Source organism: Panicum virgatum, chromosome 3K, assembly GCF_016808335.1.
Source record: "Panicum virgatum strain AP13 chromosome 3K, P.virgatum_v5, whole genome shotgun sequence".
Taxonomy (NCBI): Eukaryota; Viridiplantae; Streptophyta; class Magnoliopsida; order Poales; family Poaceae; genus Panicum; species Panicum virgatum.
In genome coordinates this window covers 34829020-34849790 of record NC_053138.1, presented here as the reverse complement: position 1 = coordinate 34849790, position 20771 = coordinate 34829020, and the positions used below count along the sequence as shown (strand labels likewise).

Below are 20771 nucleotides of genomic sequence, written 5' to 3'. Positions count from 1 at the left end.
CGGTTTAACCGGTGATAGCAAATTGTCTCTGTCTTGTTTGTATTGACTTGATTTTTTCACGGTCTCTTCAATTCTTATCCTTCGGGCCTAGCTTCGTCTTCCTTCTATTTGTCATCACTTGAACCTAAAAGCCTGAGGATATCATCTAAACAATCGCATTAGTCCAAGTGTTGTGTTGTCTATATCAATCACCAAAACATTATATTGAAATGTGGCATAAGAGGCCATTTTCCCTACACTGGTGCGCTTACGAGAAGTTGCAGCCTTAGGAGCAGCCGTACTTCTACCATTCTCTTGCCGAGATGGTAGTTGAATAGTTTTATTTGGTACCTCTAATCTTTCTGGCACATTCCTTGCTGGGAATGATGATTTTGTGACACCTTTGGTGTTGGTAAATGCATCTGACAAATTGTTTGCAATGTGTTGCAAATCAATTATTCTCTGAACTTGAAGTTCAGTTTCTTTGGTACATAGATCCTCCTTTAGGGTGTCAATGGCATCCCAATTGATTTCCTAGCTTTCAGTATGGTACTTGAATTCTCCCCCTAATGCCGGGAAATGATCTTCATTGAAGATACAATCTGCGTACCGGGTAATGAGTAGGTCCCCTGTGAGAGGCTCCAGGTATTTTATGATCGACGGAGATGAATACTCCATGTAGATCCCCAATTTCCTATGTGGGCCCATAGAGGTACGCTTTGGTGGTGAGATCAGTACGTACACAGCGCAACCGAATTTCCGCAGATGGGAAATACTTGGTGGATCACCATGAACCAATTGCAGCAGGGAGCCTGAATGGTATGTAGTTGGGCGCAATTGTATCAAGTCTGCAGTGTGTATGACTGCATGACCCCAACAAGTTGTTGGAAGATTACAATTTTGCAATAATGGTCTAGCGATGAGCTTTATTCTCTTGATGAGAGATTCTGCTAACCCGTTCTGAGTGTGAACATACGGCACTGAATGTTGTACTTCTCAATTCCTAAAGCCATACAATAATCATTGAAAGCTTTGGAAGAAAATTCAGCCGCATTGTCCATTCTGATTGTCTTTATTTGGTGTTCAGGTTGTCTTGCTCTACGTCGAATGACTTGTGCAATCAACTTTGCAAATGCATGGTTCCGAGTCGATAAGAGGCACACATGTGATCATCTTGTAGATGCATCAATGAGGACCATGAAATATCTGAACGGCCCGGATAAAGGCTGAATGGGTCCACATATGTCTCCTTGAATGCGTTCAAGGAACTTGAGTGGTTCAGCTTGGATTTTGAGATGTGATAGTCTCAAAATTAATTTCCCACTTGCGCATGAAGTGCACATGAAATCTGACGATTGTGGAAATTTCTTATCACTCACACCATGACCAATTGAATTGCTAATGGTTTTTTCTCATCATCCTGATTCCAGGATGGCAAAGGCGGTCATGCCAAGTTTGAAATGTGTCAACATTCTAAAAAATCACTTTGTATGCAACATATGGTACGGGTTTGATATAGGTGTAGTACAATCTAGATGGGAGAGAGGGCACCTTTTCAAGTATCTCTTTGCCTTGTCCGATATCCTTGGTAAAAAGAAGAAATTCTTTTTTATTTTCTTCATATACCACATGAATACCATTTTTCCGGATATCACTATAACTTAGTAGGGTACGAGTTGAATCGGGATACAATAATGCCTCTTCGATATGTATATGTGTACCCATTGGAAGTGTGATAGTGGCTTTTCTAGAACCTACTATCATAGCATCGCGTCCAGCGATGGTAAGAACCATTCCTTCTCTTTCTGTAAGAGTTTGGAAATATCTCACTTCTCTAAGTATAGTATTAGTGGTACAGCTATCCACTAGGCACATCTTTTCCTCCATTTGGGTTGACTCCCATAATGATCTATATAATTCAGAATTAAATATAACTCATGAAAAATATAGAAAACACCATTGACATTAATGGAAATAGTACTTAGTTACATCCAGCAAAGCAAATGAAGATAGCAACATCTTGTTTAAATTACAATACTCCTTGCAAATTTAAATGGAAATACTAAGTAGTATGAAGCCTAGAACTGGTCTCCATACACATCAGTGGAGTAATCTATGATCATGTCGTCGACGGCCAGAGGTTTCTCCTCAATCGGTGGTGAAGTCGTGGCGTTGCTTGGTCCAGATCCATGTGGAGCTTGATCCGAAGTGCCCATCTTCATCTCGTGAGAGGCGAAGTGTGCTTCAAACTTCTGACTGTCCTGTGCACGACCTGCGGACTTCATGTAGAGATCCACTAGATGTTTCGGGGTCCGACACTTCTTAGCCACATGATTGTAACAACCACACTTGTAGCAAGCGGTTTTGTTGTTTTTATCATATTTTAGCTTAGAGATGCCTTTCCCTTTCTGGAATTTGACACATGGCTTGCGGGTTCTCTTGCGCTTGCCTTTGCCAGATGAACCACCAGATTGGGTTTTCCCATTCCGGCCAGATTGCTTAATGTTCGCATGTACCTCAGACAGAGGCGCAGTTCCCATAGGGCGCTGCTGAGAGTTCCAGATGGTTATCTCATGGTTCTTCTCTGCCAAATGCAATATCTGAATCAGTAAGGTATAATCTGTAAAGTTCTTATCACGGTATGAGAGTGTAAGAATTCTTTCAGATGGAAGCATTGTTGACAATGTCTTCTCAATATTTTCTGCCTCAGTAGGCTTCTTTCCACAAAACCGGAGTTTTTGGCTGACTCTATGAACATCATGATTGTATTCATCTACAGTCTTAAAGTCCTGTAGGTGCAGATAGTTCCACTCATGAGATGATGTTGGCACTCCTTAGCCTATATGAATTACTCCGCAAGCGCACAGAGACCGGTGTAGCTTTCACTAGGGAGTATACCTAGGATATCGAATCCAAGAAACAGTAAAGCTTCGACTAGGTCTAGAACTAGTTCAACCGGACCCACCGGGGGAAGAGAGGTAAGTGGGTAGAGGGCCTAACGCCGGTTAGCCAACTCGTTACCCAGAAGACTTGCAACTAAACTATCTTGATCTGCTTCGGCGGCCTCAGGGAAGGACTCAGACTGGGGTGAGAAGGGAGTCCAACGGCAGTCAGCACTACTGCTATGAAAACACCCTAACGTGGTGGACTACAAGGGACGGACAGGGCTGTCACCACCTACCGCCTACCACAACGGTACCGTGGGGTGGAACACAACCCTATGTAACTAACCCAGTCTAGGCACTATGCCTACAACTATCGAGTCACGTACTCCTACCTACCGGTAAGATAGAGAGCACTCTCAGATAAGTAGAACTTGCTACTTACGCAGACTAGGGATCCCGCAGATCAATGACAGAAAGTAAACAAGTAACTGAAGTAAAGAGAAAGACTAGCGAGATACCGACGAGAGATGAGAAACTTCGCTCCAAAGATATTTCATTCCTCTGAGGTGGCTTACAAAAGTGGAGTAAGGCCGAGAGAACTCGGCACCGCTCCTTTAGCTTGGCTTTCACCAAAGCTCTCACCTCACACTCTCCCTATTCTAAGATGGACTACATCTTGTTCGAGGCTCTTCTCCTCTCCAAATGGTGTGTTGAGAGTGGAGGTGTGGGGTGCCTTTTATAGGCCTCCAAGGTGGGTGGCTTAGCTTGTAAGCAAAGCTAAGGTTTGCTTAGCTTGTAAGCAAAGCTATGGTTGCTTAGCTTGAAAGCTAAGCTACCCTCACATGCATGGCGGTTGTGTAACTCCCACTTGAAGGCTGCACACGTGGCATGAGAATATGAGATCGGCCGGCCTCCCCTAGGCCGGCCGGCCTAGGGATGTCGTCCATGCGTCACCGCCTTCCCTACTAACGGCTCTGATCTTTTGAAGATGTCGGTTGCAGTGTGCTGACGCTCCTTAGCGTGCCAATTTATATACCGCAAGCACACGGGATCGTGTAGCTTTTCCCTTAGAGTATTCCCCCAAGGTTTATCAATCCACGGAACCAAAGATACAAGAAACAATCTACTAACATAAAGAATCATTTCCGTTGAGGTGGTGTAAAACGAATCTAATCTACTAAAAGCAGCAAACACCGAAGGTAGCAAGAGAAAGTTAGAGATAACCAATCTAGATCACCTAGATCATGCATATGTTGTAGTTTAAGCCAGATGTAGTGAAGCAAGTCAGATGTTAATCTCAATGAAAAGCATCTTTAAACCCAAAATCTCCAATCCGATCCTTCGATACCCCCATCTACTAAAGCAATGCCCTGTCACGACGCCCCCCTTTTGACGAAAGCACCCAGAAGCAAGTCGAACCCCCTTTGGTAGTTCCGCCATGAACCTCTAGCCACCATGACTACAAGATCATGCTAAGCGATCTATCTCGATAATAGATCTAGGATGAAGCAAACCCAAAGAAAAGAATGAAATCGAAAGAGAGAACATGGTCGCTAAAGATTCGGAATCACAAGTAACTTCACCATGAATGATTATACATCACAAGATCACAACCGGGGCCCTACCTTGATCTTGATGATCCTAGCTCCAGAACTCCGACGTGGTCTTCCTTGCAAGGTTCCCACGTCGGCTAGGGAAGCCCCTTGACAACTAGCACGACCCTCGGCTCTCCGAGAGGTGTCCCTATATCTTCTCTACTCCTTGGCATCGTCTCCCGAATGATCCTCTGCGTGAGCCTGGGGGAGGGGTCTTTAAATAGCCTCAGGAAACCCAAGATCGAAGGGGAGGCTGAGACTCCCCAAAAAGGGCCTGGGCCGGCCGGCTCAATGGGCCCAGGCCGGCCGGCCTGGCCCATTTTCTCGCCGCCTCGCATCCTCCTTTCTCCCCAAGTCTTCTGGAGTCTTCTGGAGTTTATACCTTTCACGATTGCACCCCGTTGGACATCGTTATCTTCGAGATTTCTTCGAGGGAAAGGACAGGACGGAGAATCCTTCCTTAAATCTCTATTTGCTTTGCTTAGCCCTGAAGTATCTCGATCTCATCTTGTGGGCTTTGTCCTTTGGGCTTCATTGGAGGGTGGATGTGCATGAACGAGCTTCTAGTCGTCATGGCCTTTGGTCCTTTGTTTGGGCTTTGGCCTTCGTCTTTCTTCGTGTTATTGCGTGATCATGGGCCTCGTACTTTCATGCTCCAAAATTGGTCAAAAACCTGCAAAAACGAAGTACCTCCAAAATATATGTGCAAACGCGAAAATGACCAATAATTGGGCCGAGGTTAGGATAGTTAGTCATTTTGATATTAAATTCATGCCTTTATCAAAGTTAAACAGGGGATAAAATGGATACTTAAGGAGCTCCAACATTTCCCCCATGCTTAAACCTTGCTCGTCCTCGAGTAAGTCTTTGATAAAAATCAGTATTGCCTTTCGGTGTCCAATCCCTGCACTTGATCATACACGAGAAAACACAATGCTCCCAAAAATATTTTGCAGTTAATAGTTCAAGTTGTAACCAGCTTTTTCAATGTGGAAGGTAGATACAAGTTAAATGCTTCACCACAATTATTAAACACATGCTCTCAAAATTAAACAAGTCTCAGAATTAAGAAAGTAAGTTCCATAAATAATGCTAAACCAAGATCAATAATTTAAACCTCATTGCAATTTGCTCATGGAAACTCTCAGCTCATCTTGTCTCTCAAACTTGCTAGAACTTTCTCCTTTCTTTCTCTTATATATATGTGTGAGGCTTTATCTGGAGCTCTGGAAAGGTTAGTCCTAACAAAAGATATTATAATCAAGATATTATCAAAACAAGAAATACTTCTTATGGATTTACCGAGACTCGTCAAAAAGACCATTGGAAAATAATTTCTTTGAGGAGGGGAGAGAATGGAACACACACTTTAGATGGTGGATGTGTAAATGGCAACGGTTGATCCCAAGGCACAACTGAAGTCCTTGTTATCGGATTGCACATGGTTGGAATAATTGAGTACACTCTTCAAAGTACTTGGAGTTTAATGAAGCAAACGGAACCAAGTAGCTTTTCATCATCATTTTATTTTATTTTTTTCTTTTCTTTTCTATCTTTTTTCTCCGCAGAACCGTTGGCAACATAATGCACTTACTCCACCTCCCCCCATGCTTGAACGTTTGCTTGTCCTCAAGCAAAGAAGTGATGATAATCTGATGGAGTGAGTGCACAAAACTCGTATCAATTCTCTGGACTCAACTTTGGAATTCAATGGGGCATCTCCTCGTAAAAGATTGAAGCCAACAGAGGAGGAAAAGGCCCAGGCCGGCCGGCCTAGGGGTGTTGGGCCGGCCGGCCTACTGCTTGTAGGCCGCCACTTCTTCGGATTTTTCTGCTGCGAACTCTTTGATGCTTCCCGAGCTTATGTTTTACTGAATTTTTCTCTTGATTCCATTATTTTCCATCGAAATAATAATATATACTTAATATATAGGTTGTGGTCAAGGAGGTGTTTCACAAAGAGACGTTTTTGGTTAAGGATGGATATCCAGCGAGGTTTGCGATGTTCCTGGTGTAGAAACTCACAATGCATGGATAGAATGGTTAGCAAAAGAGAGGTACACAAAAATACGGAATGGTCAGCTTCTTAGTCACGTACCAAAGAAGATAATTCTTGAATTAATTCACCTGAAAATAAATCTTGCTCTATGGTTTGTCCTGATATAACATTTAGGCTTTTAGAAGGGTAGAGCAATTGCAAAAGGTATCATTGACAAGGTTAGCTCAAAATTAAATCCGAATTAAATTTTCCTTGACAAGCTTAAGTCAGAGAGCAAGAATAGAAAGATGTGGGTCTTAATTTATCATAACCTCCACAATTGAATTAGCCGGTATTTAATTAATTTTTCAGATCATGTTAGGGAGAGCATTAGTTTAAACATGCATAAACCAAGCACAAGAAAGTAGATAAGGCGGCAATGATCATCATATTTTAACATGGCACAAACTTTCTATCATCATTACTAACCATAACATTAAAGCGTGGGTGATGCATTTATTTATCATGGTGATGAAAGCAAAAGAAAGCAAATTACACACATGCTGAAAAAAATAAAACGGAAAATTGCTACGCATACACAAGCTTGCACACATGCTGAAAATAAATGAAAAGAAATAGAAAAATCCAAACCACACGTGCGAGCATTTTATTCATGGTCTTGTCATCGATCACTCTACTTGATTGCCTCTTGCGTTGTATCCTTGGTCATAATATTATTGAAATGCTCCTCCATCAAATTGTTCCGGTGGTGCTAGGCCTAGAAGTCCCATTTGATATGCAATTCCCGCGGTTCCATCTTCTAGTTGGCTTGTGTGCCTCCGGATGGCGTCTATGTCTTCCATGTTTCTTCTTGCATAGGCACCCATGGTTCTCATTCCTTGTTCCGGTTGAGGGAGGTCAAAAAATTGTGCTCCAAATGACGGGTCGGGCATCTCTCCTTGATATGATGGGGGTGGGTAGCCATAGTTGCTAAATGGTGGGGGCGCCGGGTATACTGGTGGAGGCGCCGCCATACCATGCCCCCATGCTTGATCTTGGTTTCCTTCACATTGACTCGTCCATCCTTGCAGTTGTCCTTGTCCACTTGATGCACCTTGAAATTCATTCCTCCAATAAGCGGAACTTGGTGGTGGAAGCTTTACTTCTAAATTTTCTTGTTGTGCCGACTCCGATGTTCCTTCAATCAACCTTCCTCTTTTTGTTTTCTTCACTTTTGCTCCAATGTTTTCAACACGCCAATCGGTCCTTCCTCTTGCAAATAATTTAAGCCTTTGATCGGGGAGGGAAATATCCATCTCGGAAATAGTGAATCCCTTCTTTTCATCCCCTCCGATATAATGGCCTTGCCTCAAATGTTCAATCCCTATATCTCTTCCCGGGATATAATATTTTTTGGATCACCGCTAACCCCGAATTCATGGCTCGGGCTATTAGTGTAAGATAACACCCCGAACCAACTTCTCCTATGCCGGATGATGCTTCACAAATCCATCTTTCAACCATAATGTTGGTGGGATCAATCACTTGCTTCTTCACCAATGCTGCATACATCCAATTCAATTCTTGGTCGGTGACCTTTGATTCTCTCATCCTCCCGAAAATTCTTTTGCTCACCCAAGAGTGGAATATTTGGAGAATCACATTACTTATATTCCTCCTTTGACGATTGACATCTTTTGCTATCTTCGTCCAAAACTCATCGAGCTCTCTATCTTTGACTTCCACCATTTCATTTGCATTGCTTTTGAACCCGAGCAAACTCCCTATTTCTCCATAGGTGATGACTTTTTCTTCATTCTTGAGCCGAAATTTCAGACATGGCACTTCTTCATCATCCACCACTTCTGTTATTTTCTCTAGTGTTTGAACATCTCCAAAGCCACTTCTTCTTGCATGTCTACCGTAACACCGTCGGAAAATAACTTCCAACCAATGTTCTCCAAGAGCTGGTAGATGTCATGATGGAATCCCAACTTCTCCAATGCTTCATCATCAAAATCATAGTTTGCTCGCAGCCTTCCCTTCATAAACTTGAGCCTTTCTTCTTCTTCCATTGACAAGATGGTAAACCCATATTCGGAATGCTTGGGCTTGTATGGCGGTGGTGCGGATGACCTTGTCGAACGCCGTGGAGGAGGCGGCATCCCTTCGGTGAATCTCATGGAGGAGCTTCTTGGGTCTCTCATCCCACCAAGGAGCAATATGTCGCTCCTCGGTGCGGAGTTGTTTTCCTCCATGCTCCACTGAGACCCGGAGACCGAGTGCCTCCGCAAAGAACTTGCCGATGCGTCGGGTGTTGATGAACGCGTCCTTCTCCTCCCGGTGACGAACTTCATGAAGCCACTCATGGTGACTCTTTGCTGCACACACTCAAAAACAAACACACCGGGGGTTTCTTGCCGGTGGGAGAATAATACATCGAAGAGTGGAGCAAACTAGGATTTGTGGTGAATTTTCTGAGATTTTTGGAGTTGATTTTGATGGACGAATTTTTTCAGAGCTCTAGCTTATGTTTCTGGGTGAAGAACATGAAGAACACGAACAAGAAACTGAGTGAGGAGCATACCTGTGAAAGGGGAGCACCAGGGGGCTTAGAAAGAGGCCAGGCCGGCCGGCCTAGGGCCATGGGGCCGGCCGGCCTAGGGTGTTCCTGGCCCTCCTCCACTTCATCTTTTTCTGGTGACTTCCTGGCACAATTTTTTGCCTATGTCCAGTACATCTGTTATGCTTTGCACCGTCCAAAACCCATGAACCACTCCTTCCTTGTCCTTGTTGTCCACTTGCAACATTATTTCTTCACTTTGTGTCATTCACTTTGTCCCATACTTCATCATTCATCACATGGTGCCATCTTTGCTGAAAATTTCATGTCCTTCCCATGCATGGCTGCTCCCTTCTTTGGATCATTTGCATGTGGTGGTAGGTAGAGAGCACGATTCCTTCCCGCGAACTCACTTTGATCAATAGATGTTAATCAAGCACATAAACCCTCTCCAAATCATGCTTAGATGTTGAATCCTCCTCTAACTTTGAAATTTCAGAATTAACTCAAAGCATGCAATGAGCTTAAATGAATAATCAAAGGGGAATCAAAAAATCTTTACATTTGTAAGTCGAAAAATATTTTCTGACTACATTAATTTTGGTTGCACCGGAACCGTTCACTTTCATGAATTGATAGCGAACAATCTCGAATTCAACCGTGAGTCTTGGGTTTAGGTTCTAATTTTTGCCAAAATGAGAGAGAAATTTTTGAAAAAGGGAACAATTAAAATTAGAAAATTCTAGTCCTATGAAACTGAAAATTCTCTCTATGTTTGAGCGAACCTACGCTTCAAGAATTTAAATAATATAAACATAACACGGCTCTACTCTTGTCTTTTATCTCAACTTGGTCCAGTCGTCATGGAGAGGACGGTCGCCAAAAATAGGTATGGAATTTTGGATGTGGCTTTCTCAAGAAGAGGCAAATAAATCATAGGATGGCTCATGTCATTGATTTAAAATAAGAAACAACATCGAAATGACCGAGCGAATAAAATCCAAATCGAATTGTTCGACCGAATGACCAATTGTTCAAAAGTTTATCATGTTCTTGCGTAGCAAAATTCTTGACTCACTTACCCAAATCTCTCGCGGGTTGTCCTCCCGGCAGCTTATTCTTGACTCGACGTACGGGTTGAACTCCCGGCAGCTTTATTCTTGACTCGACGAACGGGTTGCCTCCCGCAAAGCGCTTCGTTTATAGTCTATAGCTAGACTTTCTTCTTCTTCACTTCGGACCAATGCTCGGTGATGGCGCTGTAGTCTTGGGTACCCACTTCTGCACGATCCTTGGTGACACGGCGGTGAGGCGGAACATATTTGACATTGATCATGTTGCATACCTCGAGGCGTGGATGAAACTTGAACTCGCCTGTGGTGCCATTGATGTCGAACTTGATCTCCCCCTTGCCAACGTCGATGTTCGCCCTTGCAGTCTTGAGGAAAGGCCTCCCAAGTATGAGAGGCGCCTTGCTCCCTTCTCCCATATCGAGAATCACAAAGTCAACGGGGACTAAGTGTTCTCCAATCTTCACGGGCACGTCTTCGGCGATTCCTAAAGGATAGCGAACGGAATTGTCCGCTAACTCTAGGCACATGGCGGTGGGTTCCGGCTCCGGTAAGCTTAGCTTCTCGAACACGTTCTTTGGCATGACGCTCACACTTGCGCCGAGATCACAAAGTGCTCTTTCGAACATAAGAGATCCAATGGAACACGGGATGGTAGGACATCCGGGGTCCCTCTTCTTCTCAGGAGCTTCATTAGCGATTGCCGCGCTACACTCCTCGGTTAGCTTGACGGTGCTTGGCGGTATCTTGCGCTTGTTTCCCATGATGTCTTTGAAGTAGCGAGAATATGTTGGAACTTGTAGAGCATCGAAGAGCGGCATGTTGATGCTCAACCTGCGTACCATATCAACAAATTTGTTGAATTGCTCATCTTCATGTTTACCTTTGCGATATCGTGGCCTTGGCGGTAGAATCTTGGTGTCTATATCATCTAGTTAGCACAAAAAAATAAGAGATCTGAAAAGGTCAAAAAGAAAAATCAAGAAAAAGAAATATTTACAAATGCAAGTAAGATTGAATCTTAAATCGATGGTTCCCCGGCAACGGCGCCAGAAAAGCTTGTTGACACTCCTTAGCGCCCCAATTTATATTCCGCAAATGCATGGGATCGTGTAGCTTTTCCCCTAGAGTATTCCCCCAATGTTTATCAATCCACGAAACCAAAGAAACAAGAAACAATCTACTAACATAAAGAATCATTTGCGTTGAGGTGGTGTAAAACGAATCTAATCTACTAAAAATAGCAAACACTGAAGGTAGCAAGAGAAAGTTAGAGATAACCAATATAGATCACCGAGATCATACATATGTTGTAGTTCAAGCCAGATGTAGTGAAGCAAGTCACATGTTAATCTCAATGAAAAGCATCTTTAAACCCAAAATCTCCAATCCGATCCTTCGATACCCCCATCTACTAAAGCAATGCCCTGTCACGACGCCCCCCTTTTGACGAAAGCACCCAGAAGCAAGTCGAACCCCCTTTGGTAGTTCCGCCATGAACCTCTAGCCACCATGACTACAAGATCATGCTAAGCGATCTATCTCGATAATAGATCTAGGATGAAGCAAACCCAAAGAAAAGAATGAAATCGAAAGAGAGAACATGGTCGCTAAAGATTCGGAATCACAAGTAACTTCACCATGAATGATTATACATCACAAGATCACAACCGGGGCCCTACCTTGATCTTGATGATCCTAGCTCCAGAACTCCGACGTGGTCTTCCTTGCAAGGTTCCCACGTCGGCTAGGGAAGCCCCTTGACAACTAGCACGACCCTCGGCTCTCCGAGAGGTGTCCCTATATCTTCTCTACTCCTTGGCATCGTCTCCCGAATGATCCTCTGCGTGAGCCTGGGGGAGGGGTCTTTAAATAGCCTCAGGAAACCCAAGATCGAAGGGGAGGCTGAGACTCCCCAAAAAGGGCCTGGGCCGGCCGGCTCAATGGGCCCAGGCCGGCCGGCTTGGCCCATTTTCTCGCCGCCTCGCATCCTCCTTTCTCCCCAAGTCTTCTGGAGTCTTCTGGAGTTTATACCTTTCACGATTGCACCCCGTTGGACATCGTTATCTTCGAGATTTCTTCGAGGGAAAGGACAGGACGGAGAATCCTTCCTTAAATCTCTATTTGCTTTGCTTAGCCCCGAAGTATCTCGATCTCATCTATTGGGCTTTGTCCTTTGGGCTTCATTGGAGGGTGGATGTGCATGAACGGGCTTCTAGTCGTCATGGCCTTTGGTCCTTTGTTTGGGCTTTGGCCTTCGTCTTTCTTCGTGTTATTGCGTGATCATGGGCCTCGTCATTTCATGCTCCAAAATTGGCCAAAAACCTGCAAAAATGAAGTACCTCCAAAATATATGTGCAAATGCGAAAACGACCAATAATCGGGCCGAGGTTAGGATTGTTAGTGATTTTGATATTAAATTCATGCCATTATCAAAGTTAAACAGGGGATAAAATGGATACTTAAGGAGCGCCAACACAGTGGCGTTGGTCTGAAGCGAGTCAGTTGGGGGCTGGGCGGCCTGGCCTAGGCCGGCCGGCCGGCCTAGGCTTGTCACTTCTTGGTCCTCCGATCCACCGACGTGTTCATCAATGGTTGCATATTCTTCTCATAGACGGTTTCGGGCTTGGGATTGAGTTGAAGTACTGCATGTGGACCCATCTTATCATGGCTCAAGCCTTTCGGTCTTGGTTTGTGTATTTTGTATGAAACCACATTGGATTGGCTTGCATTTGCACTCATGAGCACTCTGATCAAATATGAGCATGAACTCCATGGGGTATAGGCCGGCCGGCTTGGCCTAGGCCGGTCGGCCTGGGATTCCTCCCATTTTGGCCAAATTTCGTGCATGTTGTTTCTGCATTCAAATACTCACCAAAACTTGTGGAACTTGTTAATATAAATCAGATTTAGTTTGTGTTGGCCCTCAAATCATGAATTCTGGAGAAATGTTGGCGGTAAAAATCATAGAAATCGACCGCCAACAGATGCCTCAGGTAGAACTACAACTTTCTACTGTTCATAGCGCTGCTTGAGATTGTCCCACAATGCACGTGGATTTTCCTCCATCCTGTACTCAGACTTTAAGTCTGGGTGGATATGATTCCTTATGATGTAGAAGGCCTCATATTTGTTTTTCTCTGTCATGGATTTCATACTCATGTCCGAGTCCGATAAGCATGCATATAGTCCGCATCGTGATTAGACTCACTTTGACGTCCGTCACCCATGTAGGGAAATTGTGTCCATCAAGAGCGAGAACCTCAAACTCTTTGTTGGACATCTCACCTACATTCCAATTTGCCCAAAATTTTAAGAAATTTGGCAAACTTGATTCAATAATGTGAATTCAATGAAATTGAACTCCAATAATTAAATAATCTCAATATTTTGGTGTGGAACCGAGGCTTATTTTGTATTTGGTTAAGCTTGATATTCATCTTTTTAATTTCAAAATTTGAAAATCATATGTTGGGATGGTCACTAATTATAGTGTCGATCCCTTAGTGATGTTGGAATATCACTTTGCATATGACCAATTTTGAAAAGTTAGATAGAATAGAGCTATTTCAAATTGAATATGAGGCATCAAGTTTATTCCGAGTTTGAGGAGATAGTCACAATACTGTTGTATGCGCAGATCTCGTGTTTTCTCAAATTTTAAGGAAAAATTGATTCTAAGTTGAGGAGATAGTCACTATGTATGTGTAGATCTCATGTTATCTCAACATCGAGTTGATGAGATAGTCATTATACATTTGTATGTGTAGATCTCATGTGTCTCAACTTCAAAGAATTTATTCCAAAATAGAGATTGTATTGTATATGTAAATTGTATAAAGTAAATGGCAACAATAGTAATTTGTAAGAATAAATGTAAATAAATAACATGGAAATATTAAAGAGTGCCGAACAAACACATACTTATATTTACTAAAAATGTAAAGAGTCTGAATGTAAGATTACAGACTCTCATGCTCGCTGGAATGTAAATAGTAGAAAGCCTGAGGGCTTATATGCAAATTACTGAATTAAAATGTATGTCTCCTACTACCTAATAAAAACCTAAAAAGCACAAGGGAAAATTAGGTGCTGGACACTAAAAAATATGGCATTTGCTACAACACATTAAAAAAATGTGTCTTTGTCCAAACACATCAAAATTTTGTGGTAATTAGATCCTGGACACTATCTCTCTTATTGTAATCATTTTTAGTAAAAGGACACGTAAAAAGACATCACTACCCCTGCCTATTCCTCTCCTCTTTCCTCTTGCTGGAACAAATCGGGACTCAAGTCCTTGCTGCCGAACGGAGGGGCTCCTCCTACGCTGCTCCTCCTGCTGGCTCGCATGCTCCCTAGGAGGTTAGGAGACCTCCGTCCGGGCATCCCCTGGTGCTGTCCGGGCTACAGGTCTGCGCCAGCGCCTTGAGGTCCGCCTGCTGCATTCTGGGCTGCAGCCTGTCACGGCGGAGACGCCCGCTCGTGGCTGGGCGGGGGCGGCTGCTCGTGGCAAGAGATGGAGGAACCTCCTCGACGATTCTTCAGCGACATTTTTCCAGAGAATCATGCCGATCTGTCATGGGTTCCCGACGGGTAAGTTTCTTGCTATTTTTTCTAGGGTTAGGGTAACTGTAGGCTTGATTTTGGTAACTAAATCGATTTCTTGTTCATCCTATTCATCTTTGTGCCCTGTATGTCTAGTATGGATCCTAATTCGTCCTACAAGCTTGCTGTTCGAGTAGGCGCTTATGTCAAATTAACTGATGATGATGGTCGCGAATATTGCAAGGCATGTAAAATTCCAAAGATTTTAGACAGGGATAGCACAAACTGGAATGATCTGCTTCTTGAAATTACTACAGAAATTAAGCTAGGCTCGAAACAAAAATTGCGTGTCACCTATTGGGATAATATGAGTCATAGCTATGAAGAGATTGATTCTGACCAGAAATTGCTTCATGCAATTGACATGTATTGGGATATAAGGAGGTTGTCAGTGCAAGTGCGTGTTATAAGAAAAGATGATGAGGATCACATACATGATATTGGCTGGCTGGAGAACATGCCTAGTGTTTTGCAGGGAAGCATTGATACCCCAGCCAACCAAACTAGTGCACAACCTTCACTTGAAACTGACTCATCCCTTGTAGAGCCACAAATTCAGCAAATTAGTGAAGTGCCTTGGGTGGAGAAGGGGAAGGCAAAGAAGTTGAAGGCTGTCAGGTCTAAGAAAGACTAGAGAGTGCCAGATCAGTAGCGTGTATAGTTTTGGTAGCATCAAGATAGCTAAATGTGGCTCATAATATGTGATTTTCTTTTGCCAAACCTGCTGAATCATTCCCTGTTGCTAAACCATGTCATTGGGGTCTATATTGTAGCCAAATATAGCTAAACGTGCTATTTGTATTTGATTACTGCGTGCTAAATGGTGAAGAATATGGTGAAGTACATGCTGTTATCATGTCCTTTCGTCTATCTAATATGTTCATTTGAAGGGGTAGGGGTATACTTGTCTTTTATAAATATTTCCATACCTCTTTGATGAAGATATGTTATAATATGTATTATAGTGTCCAGCACCCAATTGCCATGAAAGTTTAATGTGTTTGGACAAAGACATGTTATTTTAGTGTGTTTGGGCAAAAGCCATTTTTTTAGCGTCCCGGACCAAATTTTTCCAAAGCACAATCCTCTGTCGACTCTCGCGGGCGTCCGCCTTCTCGCATGCGTCTGCCCGCCGCTCGCTCCAAAACGCGCCCCGCTTCGGCAGTTCCCCGCTGGAGGACGAATCGGCGGTTCCAGCTCCCCGTCTCGCACGCCCAGCGCCGATCCCGCTCGCGCCGCCCTCGCCTCCCCGTCTCGCTCGCCGACGCCGCCGGGCCGCTGTCTTGCTCGCGCCGCCCTCGCCCTCCCCGTCTCTCTCGCCGCCGCCGCCGCCGCCGCCGCCGCCGCCGCCTCTCTCGCGCCGCCCTCGGCCCTCGCGTCCGTCTCGGCCACCGACGCCGCCGCCACGCCCTCGCTGCCCTCGCCTCCTCGTCGCGCTGCCGGCCTCCTCCAGCTTGGCGCCGCCGACTCGCGCGCCTCCTCCGCGAGCTCCACGCCAGCGACCCGCGCGCCTCATCCGCTAGCACGCTCCGTCCAGCCGGCTCGCCCCTACTCGGCCAGCCCCCCCTCCTCGGACATCTCGGGCCGCCGACCCGCGCGCCTCCTCCGCCAGCTCATCGCCGCGGCTGAACGAGACCGACGCCATCACGCCGCTCCGCTCTGGCATCACCGCACCCCACTGTGGCGTCCCCGTCGTTCCTCCTCGCCGACTTGGTGAGTTCCTCTTGCAATTCTCCTTAATCCTGCTCGCCGGTATACTTCTGTTGGGTAGGTAGTATTCATCGTGCACAAAATTCATCAGCTCGGCTCCTCCCGAGTGCAATTAGTTGGTTCATTAGGAAGAAACTGGAGCGATCTGGTGCGGTTGCCTGCTTAAGCTCTGCAAGCAATTGCTTGAATCCTGATTAAGCTCTGCTATGTATATACTAGAAACACAAAACTGGAATACTGATTGCGCTCCTTGCTAGGTTTTGATTTGCGTCTCCAGATCCCCTGCGACCCTCCCCCATCTCTTCCGGCACATCTCATGCCCTTCCCCTTCTCCTCGTCTTCTTTTCCCTTCTTGCTAGGTTTTGATTTGGGTAAAATCAGTTGAACGCTGCCTAAGTTAGCCTGACTGATTTACGAATCATTGTGATATTTGACACTGCAAGTTTCAGCTTATCCTGCTGCGGTAGACATTAGAGCAATGTCCTGTAAGTTTATTACTAGGCATTGACTGATCATTGGTGATCACATTCTAGCTACCTACAGGTTTTATGGATGTCCATATAGATTTTGTTGACTTGGTACTACCTATCAAAGATATTGTGAAAGGGAAGGTGAAGCTATAATGCTAATATTATGATTAAAAGGAAAAATAGATATATAGCAGATTATTATTTTCTCATGTCTAAAATCATGCTATTATGTTGTCTAACAATATAACTTCCAGTTTAACCACCAAAGAGTCTTGAATGGCTGGATTTCATTTAGTATCAGAGTTGCTGTCATTGTGCCTAATAGGTAACAGCACACAAATCTTCCCAATACATGACCAGGAAATAAATGGATGTTGTAAATGATCTTGACCCTCTCCGTGAGTTATGTTATTCTGAACATGCCATATTGCCATGTCCACATTGAGCTCACAGATTAGAAGGAAGAGTCGTTGGATCCATTCTCTGTAATTGTTCACCATCTGGCAATTCACAAAGCTGACTCATGACATCCCTCAGTGTCCTTGATTTCAGATATATGATCACCGCGAGAGACCATCTCCTCTTTAGAAAAGGTTGCATTTACACTGAATTTGTAGGCTGCACTAGGATTTGGTTTGGCTTTTCAGTGGTTCTTATGTTCCTTGTTAGAATTGAAGTGGCTCAATTGGACCTATATCATGCTAACTCAACTCCTTCCAAAATGGTTATATTTAACCCTCGAAGATTGATTTCTGCCCCATTTTTGATGTATACAAGTAATACCCTCCTTTCTGGATAAGTTAGCCTGAGTTACCTCTGCTTGATTGGCCACCCTAAAAAGATCTGATATACAAAGGGAACCTTCAATGTACCTCATGGCCCTTAACTCGGTTATTCTGTAGCCATCCTCTGTTTTAGCCCTCCGATGCCATGAATTAGAGCAATTGTATCTGCATCTGCATGCAAGTGTTGTAGGCTAATTAATGAATTCATGCTTCTTGGTAATTATGTGAATCTACAGTGGTGCTGCGGTGTGTAACGCTGTTTGCTGATTTGTTCTATGGTGATTGTACTCACTTGAATTGGCTATGCATATACATACTTGTATGCCTGTGTCTGATGCTGATTGCAGTTAGATTCAGCTAGAACCATTTTTCCTATCTTGAGAAATATGACCGAATGGCAGGATGAGGAGGAAAACGACTGTCTTCTATTTTAGTAAGTACCTATCGTTGTCTCATTTTATGTCATATTCTGTGACTTATTTATTTTTGTAAGACTAATACTTGAAAAAAAAACAAACAATTTGAGAACATTGTCTGATACAATTGGTCAAAAGTTTAAGAAACTAAATTATCAGGGGAAGCTTTGGTTTCTTTTTCCGCTTTCTGTTATCCTCAATTAGTTCTTGAAGTTAATGCGTTGTGTGGTCTTAGAGTTTCATGATCAGATTGTATATTGTTCCTATCTTTCTGGGCAAGGCAACAAACATCAGTTTTTATTTACCAAATATCTCAAGGAATGTGCTGTCTAATTCATCTATCAATAGTTCAATGCATTGTAGGCTAATGTTGCCTCTCCAAGCTTCGCTGTGCCAGCTTGGGAGCTTATGTCCTTCTGGTTCGACAGCCAACAGGGCAAGTCCAAACAGGCATCGGGCAAAGCTCCATTAGGCAGTTTGTTAGCAGCATGAAGGGGATTGGAGTGAAATTTTATTGTTCTGGTAGAAAAGGAAACAAAAAGAGCTCTGAAGTGCTAACAATAATGCTAACTGGGGGATTTGTTTCGTCCATAGCAAGGTATGGGCACAAAACTACTTGAATTCCTGTATGTGCATTGATATAGATGAATACCTGTACGTACTGCTGCCATAGTGTTCTACTGAACTTTTGAAACAATGGTTCTATGGTGGTCAATGTGCAATGGCCCCTTCTTATATGATGGACACCCTCACCGTCGAGGAAAACCAAAACCTGACACTCCTGTGGTGGTTTTCTGAAAATACAGATGGCAACTTGTCATTCTGAATTTCATCAGAAAATTCAGATGAAGCAAAGGGCTGAAGGATTCAATCAATTGGGTCCAGCCTCCAACTCCAGCGGTATCATTTAGCTTTTCTTCACATGATAGTAGTGCAGGATCTTAGATGCATTTTATGCTTTTTCGTGAGTAGAGTAAGACCAGGTTTTTAGCTTTTTCCTGAGTAGAGTTAGACCAGGTTTTTGTCTCGCACCAATCTCGTTGATAGTACCGGTATTGATCTAATAGCTTGCTCTTTCAATATGTTCACTTTTGTAGTGTTCCAGCTAACATGTATCAGCATATTTCGCTGCATATATGTTGCAGCGATTGCAATAGAGTTTAGGAGGGCCTGCAGAGAATGATGATTCTCGTGCTGGGAGTGTGAGGGGAACTCAGCCTTCTTGATCATCTCAGGTAATAAGTTGGATTCTCGTTAAGGTCCAGTGGGAAGTTCGACCTTTTGTTTCTGGGTTACACAGCTACCTCTCAGCAACAAATACCCTTTTGGTAAGCTGCAGTTTTGGCAAGGAATCTGGGTCCGAACTGCATTGCCATGCTGCGTTGGTGCTATAGGAGATTCCCTTCCTTTAGTTTGATCGTTTGTTTGGAGTGTGAGTAGATCATCAAGCCTATTTAAGCACTTTCTTTGGATCCTTCAGACTGAAATCTGCTATATTATTCCTTTGTGCCGTCCTTGTGCAACTCTAGAGATTGCTATGTTAGTCCTATATGAGGTTGTCCGAGCAATTATCCTTTGCACACCTAGAAAACAAATGTCAAGTTGATCATGCTTTTCAGATGGTGTTGTAATTTTGTCAGTACACTTGAGTACTAGATGTTGCTAAGATTTTTTGAGTTTATTATTATGCCAAGGACATGCACTTCTTCCTTGGCTCATACATTCTTTGTAGCCAATTATTTTCAAGTTTTTTGTTGCAGTTTGGTAATGGTTGTGTAATTTTTTTTGTCAGGAATAGTGAGCTGGATGGGAGGCCTATGAATTTATAACACATAGTTTCCACAATCTTTCATTACACCACCTGCTAGGTTTGTGCCCTTTAACATTCTTTCGCTCTTCTCAACAAAATACTGCTGGCCTCTTCTGTTAAAAAGAGAAACTGCAACGTTTATGTGAGATATCATTTGTACAATGTTGCTCAACGCATATAATTTGTGAATATTTATTTCCACTTTGTGTTTGTATCTGGTTGGTGGTGGATGATTTTAATCTATATATCATGATTTAAAAGGACATACAAGTTGCATGTACAAGTTTTTCTGTTAATATATGTGAGTGTTCTATCCCTAATGAACGTATGGAATCGAAATCGAGCATGCTCAATACTATTTCTCCAGCTGGTTACACATCAAACTTGCAAAAATTTCATTCTTGTATGTCATGATATATGTAACTTTATTGCTTATTTGTGTATTGTAAAAAAAATTATCCCCTGTAGCAACGCACGTTCATTCAACTAGTAATTGAAAAAAGGAAATGATAACTGGGCGGCGCCACCGCTTTCGGCCCACAGTCGGGCGCGGGGGAGGGCGCGGGCGGGTGGGCCCGCCGGCGGGCTTGCTGGGCTGCTGTGCTGCACACTACGGCCCAAGGCGTGGGGGAGAGGAGGAGTGGGAGGGGGGCGGACCAGGCCGAGTGGCCCGGATCGGCTTGAAAAGCCCGATCGGTCAACCCTAGCCGCCCTTGTCCCAGTCGCCGCCACCCCTATCAGCCGCTGCCGCACTCAGCCCTGCCATCGCTGCCCGCTGCCGCTGGTGTTCCTCCTCTCACTGGGGTGTCTATTCATCGCCTTCTGCGATTGGAAGGCGTCCAATCACAGAATCGAGCGCCGCCCCCGGCTCCGGCGGCCTCCGCCGCTGCCCTCCACCGCCG

At 44.0% G+C, this 20771-nt stretch overlaps 2 long non-coding RNA genes across 2 annotated transcripts; one reads left to right on the top strand and one right to left on the bottom strand.

The window, feature by feature from the left end:
• Window positions 1-1924: 1924 nt before the first annotated feature.
• Window positions 1925-3573, bottom strand: LOC120701431. Its single transcript, XR_005686097.1, has 2 exons — window positions 3383-3573; window positions 1925-2563 (listed from the first exon to the last, which is right to left on the bottom strand). It is a non-coding gene; the product is annotated as an uncharacterized LOC120701431 (long non-coding RNA).
• A 10777-nt stretch (window positions 3574-14350) lies between these two features.
• Window positions 14351-20139, top strand: LOC120699074. The gene is made up of 2 exons (XR_005685212.1): window positions 14351-14666; window positions 15060-20139. It is a non-coding gene; the product is annotated as an uncharacterized LOC120699074 (long non-coding RNA).
• The last annotated feature ends 632 nt before the right edge of the window (window positions 20140-20771 follow it).